Source organism: Pimephales promelas, chromosome 18 (assembly GCF_988280905.1).
Source record: "Pimephales promelas chromosome 18, fPimPro1.hap1.1, whole genome shotgun sequence".
Taxonomy (NCBI): Eukaryota; Metazoa; Chordata; class Actinopteri; order Cypriniformes; family Leuciscidae; genus Pimephales; species Pimephales promelas.
In genome coordinates, this window is record NC_142786.1 from 5347501 (window position 1) to 5360672 (window position 13172).

The 13172-nt window shown below is 39.0% G+C and overlaps 1 protein-coding gene across 1 annotated transcript in view; it reads right to left on the bottom strand.

Moving 5' to 3' along the window:
• pvrl2l (PVR cell adhesion molecule related 2 like) overlaps positions 1-13172 on the bottom strand; it is a 166908-nt gene that overhangs the window by 53743 nt on the left and 99993 nt on the right. The gene's annotated exons all lie outside the window — the stretch shown is intronic.

Genomic DNA, 13172 nt, shown 5'->3' on the forward strand with positions numbered 1-13172 from the left:
AATTCTCACAGAACAAGCTCACACACATCATCCATTTCACCAGTGGGCATTACTAGCATTTTCTACAGAATGGAAAACATGTTTTAAGTGTTGTTACTTCAGTGAAATTAAATAGATACGCTGCAACCCGCACACACAATAACAGAGTAAACAGGTAAACAAGCAAATCTAACTAATTACACAATGTGGCTGTTAATTAATGTAATTAATCGCATATTACTCGCACATTAAATTTGGCTGATAAATTGAGCAAAAACAGACAATATAACACAATATTAACTTATTTATTTAACTATAGTCTAAAATCAATATCACATTTGCACTTGTGCTACAGGACAAAAACATCACTTCCTTGTGATAGTGTGATATTGCTCGTGTGATATTGCTTACAGAACTTGCAAGAGCCTTGGTGGAGGAGTTAAAGGAGTAGTTCACTTTAAAAAAAAAAAAACTTTTGCTGATAATTTACTCACCCCCATGTCATCCATGATGTCCATTTCATTCTTTCTTCGGTCGAAAAGAAATTAAGGTTTTTGATGAAAACATTCCAGGATTTTTCTCCATATAATGGACTTTACTGGTAACCAAACTGTTCAAGGTCCAAAAACTGTTCAAAGGGCTTTAAACGATTCCAGACGATGAATGAGGGTCTTATCAAGCGAAACCATCAATCCATTCAGAAATTAAATAACAAAGTTTAAGTTTTATAAGCTCAAATGCTCACCTTACTCTGTTCTGTGATGCACGTTCGTGACTCTCCTGTTAGAACTCGTTCATCAAAATGAACAAATCTTTTTCTGAGTCAATTCGTTCATTGAATCTACCAAATGACTCGAAAAAGGATTCGTTCATTTTGATGATTGAGTTCGAAACGGAGAGTCACACAGAACAGAGCAAGGAGAGCATTTGAGCTTATAAAACTTAAACTTTGTTTTTTATTTTTTAAATGAGCAATCGTTTCGCTTGATAAGACCCTTATTCATCGTCTGGAATCGTTTAAAGCCCTTTGAACAGTTCGCAGTTTGCACTGAAACTGTCTTTTTGAAACGGTTGGTTCCCATTGAAGTCCATTATATGGAGAAAAATCCTGGAACGTTTTCATCAAAAACCTTAATTTCTTTTCGACTGAAGAAAGAAAGACGTGGACATCTTGGATGACATGGGGGTGAGTAAATTATCAGCAAGCGTGTTTTTAAAAGTGAACTACTCCTTTAAGTGACATCTCACACACAGCAAGAACTGGCAAATCTGCTGCAGTCCATCCATCAGGATGAGATGAGAACTTACAGCAGCTGGTGATATTACTTTTAATATTAATGACCACCAGTTTGATTAGGGACTCATTATTCCCTTTCTGTTCGTCAAACGTCTGTGAAATTTATGTCTCAGTTGCTGAATCTATTTATCTTTGCTGGGAAAATTTGCTGGGAAAAAAGCAGTTGAAAGTTAAAGGACATTTCTTTTTTTGTCAACAAACGCTCACTTCACACGAACAAGCGACTCTGTCTGTCTCACGCACACATGCAAAACTGTATATGATAAAGGGATCATACTATGTCCTTCCTGACCTTCTGTGGCTTCAGTTTTTTCTTCCATTGGTGAAAGAGATAAGAGAAATAGTGTGTGAATAAAAAAAAAAAAACAGCCAGTCAGAATACTATCTGCCCAAAATAGTATTCGAAATTACAATCAGTGTGTACCAAATCTTTGTATGTTGAAATGAGTGTTCCAAAGATACCCGGATGGTTTACTTTTTCCGGTTAGAATCAGAATTGCAGATCCTATAACCAATTGGGTGATTTGATTAGAACTACACAAAAAACAAATGTTAAAAACTACAAACATGGCGGGTCGACGACGGTTAAAGGGTTAGTTCACCCAAAAATGAAAATTAAGTCATTAATTACTCACCCCCATGCTGTACCAACCCCGTAAGACCTTCGTTCGTCTTCGGAACACAAATGAAGATATTTTTGATTAAATTTGAGAGCTGTATAACTACCACATTGGCTCCTAAGGGACTGCCTCTTGACGGCCCAAAAAGTCAATGAAGAAAATGTTTAAATATCCCAAGTGACTACCGTGGCTCAATTATATGTTTATCAAGCGACGCGAATACTTTTTGTGCGAAAAAACAAACAAAAATAACGAGTTTATTCGACTATTTATTTTCTTCCTTGTAGGCCAGAACGAGACTTCCTTAGATTTCCACGACGCATGCGCGAGAATTGCGATCTGCTTACACCAGCTTACACCACTTCAGATCGCAAATCTCGCGCATGCGTCGTGGAAATCTAAGAAAGTCTCGTTCTGGCCTACAAGGAAGAAAAGAAATAGTCGAATAAACTCGTTATTTTTGTTTGTTTTTTCGCACAAAAAGTATTCGCGTCGCTTGATAAACATATAGTTGAGTCACTGTAGTCACTTGGGATATTTAAACATTTTCTTCATTGACTTTCTGGGCCGTCAAGAGGCAGTCCTTTAGGAGCCAATGTGGTAGTTATACAGCTCTCAAATTTAATCAAAAATATCTTCATTTGTGTTCCGAAGACGAACGAAGGTCTTACGGGGTTGGTACAGCATGGGGGTGAGTAATTAATGACTTAATTTTCATTTTTGGGTGAACTAACCCTTTAAGTATAAAGGAGGTTTGGATAAAGGAGTTTGAGTGATTAATAATCAGTATCCAACCTGACAAAACTATTTATTCAATGTTGACCACATTATATTTCATCTGCAACAGCACTGTGAACTTTTGTAACATGTTCTGTCTTTAACTTTCAAATGCACCATTATGCAAATTGAAAACACATCAGGAGAGTTCTTGCATGAAAGACCACGAATGGCAGATCAACTGCTACTACATTTCTTTCCAAAACGTTAGAAAATTATATTGATTTGAATGTGGAGGATTTTCAATGTGACAAGATGACTGACAGGGCCTTTTAAACTGTGAGAGGATACACGTAACCAGGGTCCTTTCACACCTACGTTGTTTTCAGTTTGATCCAAATCAAAATTACAGGTGGGAAACCACGGTCCGGACCAAAATTTGGTCAGATGTAAAGAGGTAGTCTTGGTCCAGATCAAACTGAAGAAAGGTTTGGTTCGTTTCTAGTGTGAACGCATTTTCTGTATGGTTCAACTTTCAGACCATTTTTAGGAAGTGCTGGTGGTTCTCGCAGGATTGCTTGCAGTCTTCCCCTATTTTCCTGCCGGCGACGATAAAATGTTCGCACTTAGAGGACGTCAATTTGGCGAGTTTGAACTAGCCTCGAGGATAGTTGGTGCTGCAGGTAGCAATGCCGTAATAATAACAGTTTGGTGGCAACGATATGTATCTGTTCATTCATTCCAGTCAGTTACCCACTGAATTGACAACATGCTGACGTCAGACGTCCGTTTACAAACCAATCAATGTCAAGATGCAGCCCACATACTGTAGATGATGACGAGTTCTTTAGTGCGCTCGCATAATTGCAATGTGAAACCAGACCAAAACTTTATCAAAAATCTTTTATCAAAAATCGAACTTCGGCTCGGACCTTAGTGCGGACTTTCAGCCCAGGGACAAAGCTATCCATTAAAGACACAATCATGACAAAGTATGTCCCAAAGCTTGCCTACTCTTCTGACACGCACTCAAAAGTATGTATTTCCTTTTTTTTCTTTCTTCACAAAAACAGTCCATACATTACTTTTAGAGCATAGTATAAGTGGGCAAATTGGGACGCAGCTAGAGACTATTTTGGATAAATGAGATTTCACTGTGGGATCAAACAAGTGCCAAAAATAGAAGTGTTATTAAACTATTAGCATTTTAAAGATCAATGTTAGGTAAGTATTGGATGATGGCTGATGTAAAAGTAGAAACCATAAGCCGCACATCCTACCATCTACCTCTCACCTTTCTTCACACTTTAGCATGTCAACCTGTGAAGAAACTAAGCTCAGGTGAAACAACACTATTTTAGGCAACGGGAGCTGCTGTAGCGCTTCACAGAAGAACAGACAGACATGATGATCCAACCAACCTCCATGCTTTTGTCTACATGAAAGAGGGCTAAGTCCCACAGAGAGCGACTGTATGTGTGAATGAGAGGTTGCGAGTTTGTGTCAGTATGTTTGGGGAGGCCCTTGCGGAGGAGGATGAGAACAAAGGATTGAAATTGAGAAATAAGAGAGTTTAACAGAGTTTGGAGAATCCTCCTGAGCCATTTATCTGTCCATCTGTATCGAGCTGTAGCGAATAATAGAGAGACAAGAGCTGTATTCACACACAGGGGACGAAGAACACACTCACATCGACACGCTTATATATAGTTACGCCAGGTTTAAAAAACATCCAACACATCTGGAGCTCTCTAAAGTGAGAGATTAAAAAAAGATACGTAAGAAACTTATTTTTAGTTCAACTTCTCTAAGTTAGAATGATCCATAATTTATAAAACGTGTGCACCTATGTGAATCGCCCTCAATTACGGTCTTAAAAATGGCACTTTTCACTAATAGGGTAAAAACTGGGGTCCCATTTGTTTTAATTAGCAATATTAGACCAACTAAAAGGATCTAAAAGTTTGAAAACCCCTTTATTAGAGTACCTCTAAACCGACACTATAACCTATAAGCAAAATGAACATGAATAGCAATTCAAAATGTTAAAGCAACATAAATAAGGCAAACAACAAATTCTTCAACCAATAAATCAATTTATTTATAAGACAAAAAAACTATTATTAAACAATCAAAAGACAACCGACTTCTAGGAAGAAATAAACGTTTGTGGTTAATTAATGTGCATGCTCTAGTATTAAAAATAAGTAGGGGAAAAAAATTATATATATATTTTTTCCCCTAATGAGAGAGAAAAAGGGAGAGTGCACTCTAAAGTGCATGTGTCTTTATACTGACGGCATATCGGAGGGTTACGTACTAATTGAATGCACCTGTTGCCAAACTAGCTTTTGCACTGTTTAGCAGGGCCAACAGGGGGAAAACAGCCAGGCATTACACCTCCCCCTCAAAGGTATTCCTCGAAGGAAAGCAAAAATAAAAATAAAAACCAAGACTCCAACATTTATTCCTCACATCAACGGGTTCCCGCTTACTGGGATCTGGGAAAACAGGATAGAACAAGAAGAAAAGGAAAAAGGGGAGACACAACACAGAATATACAACCTCATACTCGAGAAAGGCCATCAGTAATAACATTTTCACTGTCCCCGATTTGTTTAATGTAAATTTAAAATGGGTCTCCACCTCATTATCCTCTTTACAATTTTTCATGCGGTGTAAAATAATGTGAAGAGTTAGGCCGTGTGTCCACCACAGTGTTTTTCCACGCGCCTGGTGTACTTTTCAATTGTTTTCAATGGAAACGCCGCGTTTTTTAAACGCCATGAGCGTAACGAGGTGCTGAGCGTTTTTTTTACGCTGAAGCCAGTTTTTTTACTGGTCGCCGAGAGTTGAAAAATGTTGAACTTTGGATAAAACGCAGCGCTCATCACTGTCACTTTACCCAGCCGTCCAATCACAGTGGAGGAGGGGCGGGACTAAACCACACTGACCAACTGTCACAGCATTCTTTCTGTACGACATCAACTAGCAGAGCTTACCGAACAAAATGGATGAAAAATACATTTTTAGTATGAAACAAATTATCTGCGAAATGAGTTACAAACTGTGCTACGGATATTCTGTATCATAGCAACGAAACGTCTCAACGAAAAAACGGTGCGCTGCCAAAACGCTCTCAAGCGCCCAAAGCATGGCATCTTCAGCAGAGCGTCTGGCGTTTTCAGTTGGCTAAAAACGCTTCGGTGGACACACAGCGTTATAGTCCATATACACAACAATTGGAATGGCAGATCATCCCAGATAAACTTGTGTGATAAGAGTTGGATAAAAAAGAAAAGGGCAAGTGCCACCTCCTCCACGACAGAGTAAACTCACTGATGCACATTGTTTTCTGTTTTTTTAATAACAAACTGGATGTCCTACCCCATCCTGACTTTTCAGAAAAACAAGCGCAACAACACTAATGGGGCTTTGGCTCCATCAAATTGCCTGTTGAGAAACAGTGGTCCACTCAAAAAGGTACTTTAGTACTTATAAGATCGGTCAAGGGTGCCACATAGATGCAAAATTTGGGCCAAACCCATGATAATAACCAGCCTTTCCCAAAAACCAATGCAATTCTGTGATTTGTAGGCACTGGAAAATACACAAAATACTCAATCTCAGCTTCAACTGGACGAGCCTGTCCATTTCCCACTTTTTTGCCTAAATAGTTGACTAAATCTTGCAAAAAGCGTATTTCGAAAAGCTATAGAAGTTAAAGAGGTCCCTGTCAGGCAAGCAAATAACTGCCTTATATGGATTAGGGGATCTGCCCAAGATGAACAATTCAAAACCAAATCCAAATAAGCCTCAATGCCAGATAATCCAGAAAACACCTTATTTATGAGGTGCCAGAAGGATTTCGAACCCGGCTATATTGGAGGTTTAAGTACTAACTGAATGCACCTGTGGCTCAGCTAGAACACTGTTTAGCAGAGACATCAGGGGGAAAGCAGGGAGAAGGTTCCTCATACGAGGATGGTTTTCTGCTGATCCTAACATACTAACCCACCCATGTACAGCAGAAAGAGGTCAGTGCGCATTGGTGGCAGACAAACAGACAAACACACTCACTGAAATATAAGATTCAAGTCACAACCAATCCCATCCCTCCATTAGCCGACACAGGCGAGCCATTAGAAAACATCAATACCACGGCAGCCAGACAGCCCATGCGCGCCCCAACCTCTCGGTGAGGTCAGACCATCAAGCCAAGGGCGAGTGATTTGAGTTCCAGCACTGGCGGGTAGGGAGAGTCTGCCAACCGCAAAGGGGGGATGATTTGGTTACGGTCCTGATCTGTCCAGCACACTTCTGCCCCTGAGCAGGACACTTAACTGAGACTGCTCTGGTGGCTTTCGTCTGGCACTGAAACCAACTCGTAGCCTAAACTGGCTTTTGATAACCTGCCTTGGAAGACCTTCAGGACATTCAGAAAAAACACTTTCATTTAGCAGCTCTTCCATTTGAAACTAAAAGCCAACAAAATGAGGATAATGAGTAATGATGATCCTGCATTCTCAGTTCACAACATGTATCCAAAATGAAAGCATTTGCTAAAACTGTGCATGTTTGCATGAGCTTGACAATTGACAATTGACTGGAGTAATGCTGCTGAAAATTCAGCTTTGCATAATAGGAATAGATTACATTTTAAAATATGTTCAAATTCCAAAGTGTTACTTTAAATCTAATAATATTTCACAATATTACTGTTTTTACTCTTTTTTTTTGATCAAATCAATGCACTCTTCTATGGAAGCTTGTTTCCGTTACAGGATGAAAAATAAAAAAGGTAATTGCGACTTTTTGTCTCACAATTATGACTTTTTTTCTCAGAATTGCAAGTTATAAAGTCAGAATTGCGTGATATAAAGTCACAATTGCGAGATATAAAGTCAGAATTGTGAGATATAAAGTCAGAATTGCGAGATATAAAGTCAGAATTGCGAGATATAAAGTCAGAATTGCGAGATATAAAGTCGCAATTGTGTGTTATAAAGTCAGAATTGCGTGATATAAAGTCAGAATTGCGAGATATAAAGTCAGAATTGCAAGATATAAAGTCAAAATTGCGAGATAGAAAATGAGAATTGCGAGATTTAAAGTCAGACTTGTGAGATATAAAGTCAGAATTGTGAGATATAAAGTCGCAATTGCGTGTTATAAAGTCAGAATTGTGAGATATAAAGTCAGAATTGTGAGATATAAAGTCAGAATTGTGAGATATAAAGTCAGAATTGTGAGATATAAAGTCAGAATTGTGAGATATAAAGTCAGAATTGTGAGATATAGTCAGACTTGCAAGACAGAAAGTGAGAATTGCCTTCTTTTAAAAACATTCAAAAAATTGTACCCACCCCAAACTTTAAAATAGCAAATGAATATGAACCCAAATATATGATGAACCCAAATACATCAACTATTGATGAATACTAACATCTGTTAGAATCTAGTACTTTTCTAGTCAAAAAAGGTCAGGAAATGATGCAGAGAAGAGGCAAGATCAGGATATGTGTGCTAAACGCCAGGCCGCGGCTTTTACGCCACATTGATTATTGATGCTAATGGACGATAACACAAGTCCATCTAAACTCCAGATGGCAGCAGTCAGTTCAACGTTCCCAACGCAACTTGATCTGTCACGGCATTACATTACATGAAAGTACAAGCTGATTTGGGGCTTAAAATAAAAGTCTGCTCTCTGCAGAGCCAATGGGTGGAGCTTGACATCCAGCTCCCCCTCTTTGGACATAATGGGTGTGCCTTAAAGGTCCAGCCACACCCTTAACCTAATTAGGTCAAGCTTAACCCATTTGATCCAGAGAGGGGGAGTTGGGCGTCATTTGGCTTTGCAGTGAGCGAGCAAAACTTGATAAAAGTTTCACTAAACAGGTTTGTCGCGATGCAAGCCAACTTTAGAAACAAATATTTAGCCCATTTTATCTTTAATTCAGAGCGCAAATCGTCATGCGAAAAGGCTGCGTTTAAAATAAGTCCCCCACTGGCATGTTTCAGTGGCTCATTAGTTCAGCATGAAGCGTTTGGTTGGTAATGTCTTAATTTCTGAAGACCCCACGAGGAGGTTGGAGGCAAGAGGACTAATAAAATCTCACATCCAGTGAGGGTGTTAACCATAATGAGCACGAGCACAAAAGGGTGAATTTAAGACTGTGAAACGAATAAAACTTAAAGATCAGGAATAAAATCATTCAAATGAATACGACAAGGCAAAATGAAAAAGATAATATCGGAGAAAATGTGAATTATTTCACGCCCAGGGAACAGATGGCTGAGGTAATAGGTATTGGTTAAAAAGAGCTTTCATTCCTCTCGAGGCACAAAGGGAAATTTGTGAAACTGCAGAGCCTGTAAAAATGAACAACCCTCTTCTTATTAGAAGTGAAAGATCTTGATGCAAGCCAAAATCTGAAAGGAAGGGGGGGAAGAGTGAGTTATATACTTTCTGATATAACTTCGTCTTCCCTGTTCTTTAGGGGAAAAAATGTAGTTCTAGAGAATTGTTCTGAGGATTTTTATTCGTCCACGGCATGAAGCCATGTCAGACAAACAAAAAGCTCTGAGCAAATGGCTGCACAGGATAATTGAGGCCTCAGTGAGCCATTAAAAAATAACATTCTCACAGAGAAAAGCAGCGGGAAAAATGAATGTTAAAAGGGAAGTGCAGAGAGAAACAAGGCAAGCCGACATTCTTTGAGAAATAGGGTTCTGAACAGGACTAATTATTTAGCAACCAAGCTTTTTTTCCCCCTTGTTCGCTGTGGAAAAGTTAAACAGCCGAAACGTCCCAAACAGCTTTTTTTAAACAACTTATCAGCTCTGGTATGTCACGCATTCAGCTTTGTTTACATATTCATATTACAAAAATGTTATTTCACAGATTTTCTTTGGACGCGTCACGTGACTTAGACTTTGCAGGACGGCACATCAAACAGACTGTACTCCCTTCAAAGCCTTTTTGAGTTTGTGTTAAATAAAATATGGTGTCTTCTCTAACTATATATATATATATATATATATATATATATATATATATATAGAGAGAGAGAGAGAGAGAGAGAGAGAGAGAGAGAGAGAGTGGTTCACAAGACATAGACAGAAAAACTAAAATGTTTTTTTTACATGGAAATAATTTTACATGGAAATAATTTTTTACATTTTAAACATGGAAATAAACTAGGGCTGTCAAACGATTAATCGCGATTAATCGCATCCAAAATAAGTTTGTGTTTACATAATATATGTGGGTGCACTGTGTATAATTATTACACACACATGCATGTGTATTTAAGAAAAAAAAATATTTATATATAAAATATTTATATTTATATATAATATAAATTATATATATCTATATACAGTATATATGAAAATATTTCTTAAATATATACAAGCATGTGTGTGTATTTATATACATATAAAATAATTATACACATATATTATGTAAACGCAAACTTTTATTTTGGATGCGATTACTCACAATGAATCGTTTGACATTTTACCTTTACAAAATCCTTTAAAATCAATATGACAAAAAATGCATGCTTCATATTTAAGAGCCTGCACTATTTATGATCACTAACCATATATATATATATATATATATATATATATATATATATATATATATATATATATTAATCACATGTTAACTATGACATTAATGCGATTAATCGCGATTAAATATTTGTATCGTTTAACAGCACTACTTTATAGTTATCCTTCTTGGTGTGAACGGGCCTTAACGGTCATTTTTGCAATTTTGAGTAAACTATTTTAGCCAGATAGATCATCTTGTTGAGAAAATCAGCAGTGTAATGCACCAACAGTATAGAACACATCACAGAAACCTTTACGTTTACAAGGCATGAAACGGATGTAGATTGTATTATATTTAATGAATAGAAAGTTTTTGTGGCATGGCAGCTCTGGCCTGAAGTGATGAGTGACAGTCCTGTCAACTGGAAACACTCTCACACACTGGCTCCAGGCCATTCCTATTGTTGAGCGCTGATTGTTCTCAGATTCTTGGACCTTGCTGTATATATAAATGGCAAATCAAATAAATGGCAAAAAGCCAATTTACCTGAATTCACCCTGTTATGCGTCCGTGCACTATGGCAGATGGTCGAATGTGGCGTTCTTTCAGGAATTCAAATTCCAGTTGTGTAACGTTATTAAATAATGACAATCATCTTAGCATGAGATCATCTTTTGGAAGATCCCAATTTTTCAAGACAATGGCAACCGCTGATGTACTGTACCTTTCCCTAGGTCCTATTTAAACAGTAATGCAGAGCTATTTTAAGGTCTGCTAGTAGTCAGAGTTCTTCATTAAGTGAGTGACGTGTCTGGCACAGAAGCCGAGTGGACCCTGTGTGGACTGTGTCCTTGTGCAGGGAAGGAACGAGACAGACTGGAGCTGGTGACACAGCGTTGTCAAGACGACAGATGCAGGAGCCTGAAGTGGGCCCTCAAGGCTGAAGGGAGGCTCGCTGGGAACCAGGACACAATGGGTGGCAGGTTTGTCAAAAGCCATTAGCAGGTCTAGGATAACAGGACAGGGCAGAGATTCTTGTGAGCACATCCTGGTGGAAACCCTTGGGCAGTTTGGTATGTATATTTTTGTTACATACACTCTACCGCTCAAACATTTTGGGTTTAAGAATTTTTTGGGTTTTTTTGGAAAGAAACTAATACTTTTATTCAGCAATGATTGACAAAAAAATTGCCAATGGTGTCAATTTGATTTCAAATAAATTATGGTGCATTATCCTGCTGGAAATAGCCATCAGAGGATGGGTACATGGTGGCCATAAAGGGATGGACATGGTCTGAAACAATGCTCAGGTAGGCCGTGGCATTTAAACGATGGCCAATTGGCACTAAGGGGCCTGAAGTGTGCCAAGAAAACATCCCCCACACCATTACACCACCACCACCAGCCTGCACAGTGGTAACAAGACATGATAGATCCATGTTCTCATTCTGTTTACTAGGGATGAGTCACGATCTTCGAATGGTCGAATAGTCGAAATGCGTTCGAACTTCGATCATAAAATAGCTTTTTCGAATATCGTTATATTTTCGTGCAATAATTCCAATGTGTATTTAACATAATTGACGCAGCGCCTACTGACACAGATCGCGGAGCAAGGTATTTTCCTGTTAGGGACACAAGGTGTCACTAACATGCATGAAACCCACTACTGGGCGATCTAGGATACCAGCTTTTTGAACAGTGTAAACAAACAACAGAAGAAGAGCACTGTCGTGAATGCACTGAATCGGGAATCGGGAGAAATGCCTACTGAACCACTGGCGGCTAAAAATCCACAAAATGACGCCCTCTCTGCTGCAGCGATTGCGGTCTTGTTTGGCGAGGATAACATCGAGCAGACAGCAACAGCGACAACCGAACTCTTGCAATACTGCCAAGATACAGTATGCCCACCAATGAACGCTGATCCCATAACATGGTGGAAGGCCAACGCGAAGAAATATCCCCGCCTGGAAAAGTTAGCAATCTCCTACTTGAGTGTGCCTGCGACATCTGTGCCATCCGCGCGGGTGTTCTCCGCGGCTGGACTAATCGTCAACAGGTTGCGCTCGCGTCTCCTTCCAGAACATGTTGATGACGTGCTAATTTTTCTGAACAAGAATATGACATAAGCGTTATGCTATGAATAGTTTATCTTAATCGAAACGAATTAGTTTAAAAAGTCGGCTGTTGCCGGTTACAAGGCAGGTTCGCATAAAAACATTATTACATGATATTATTTTTTGATCGAGCGAGCATCTGGCTTGTCGATGCAAAATCGTTTTTTGTGCTTTTAGTTTTTTCTTCTTCCAATTATTCTTCTGTGTTAAAAAAATGACGAAAACATGTCACTTGTTCAATTAATAAATCGCTAAAGATGGAATTAGCCTCCCTTTCTGTTATTGTGTGAGTGCGTTTTTTTTTCTCCGATAATCGACTTTTGCTCCTCGATTTTCGAATGCCATTTTTGGCAGAAATTCACATCCCTACTGTTTACGCCAAATTCTGACTCTACCATCTGAATGTCTCAACAGAAATCGAGACTCATCAGACGAGGCAACATTTTTCCAGTCTTCAACGGTCCAATTTTGGGGAGCTCTTGTAAATTGTAGCCTCTTTTTCCTATTTGTAGTGGAGATGAGTGGTACCCAGTGGGGTCTTCTGCTGTTGTAGCCCATCCGCCTCAAGGTTGTGCGTGTTGTGGCTTCACAAATGCTTTGCTGCATACCTCGGTTGTAACGAGTGGTTGTTTCAGTCAAAGTTGCTCTTCTATCAGCTTGAATCAGTCGGCCCATTCTCCTCTGACCTCTAGCATCAACAAGGCATTTTCGCCCACAGGACTGCCGCATACTGGGTGTTTTTCCCTTTTCACACCATTCTTTGTAAACCCTAGAAATGTTTGTGTGTGAAAATCCCAGTAACTGAGCAGATTGTGAAATACTCAGACCGGCCCGTCTGGCACCAACAACCATGCCACGCTCAAAATCGCTTA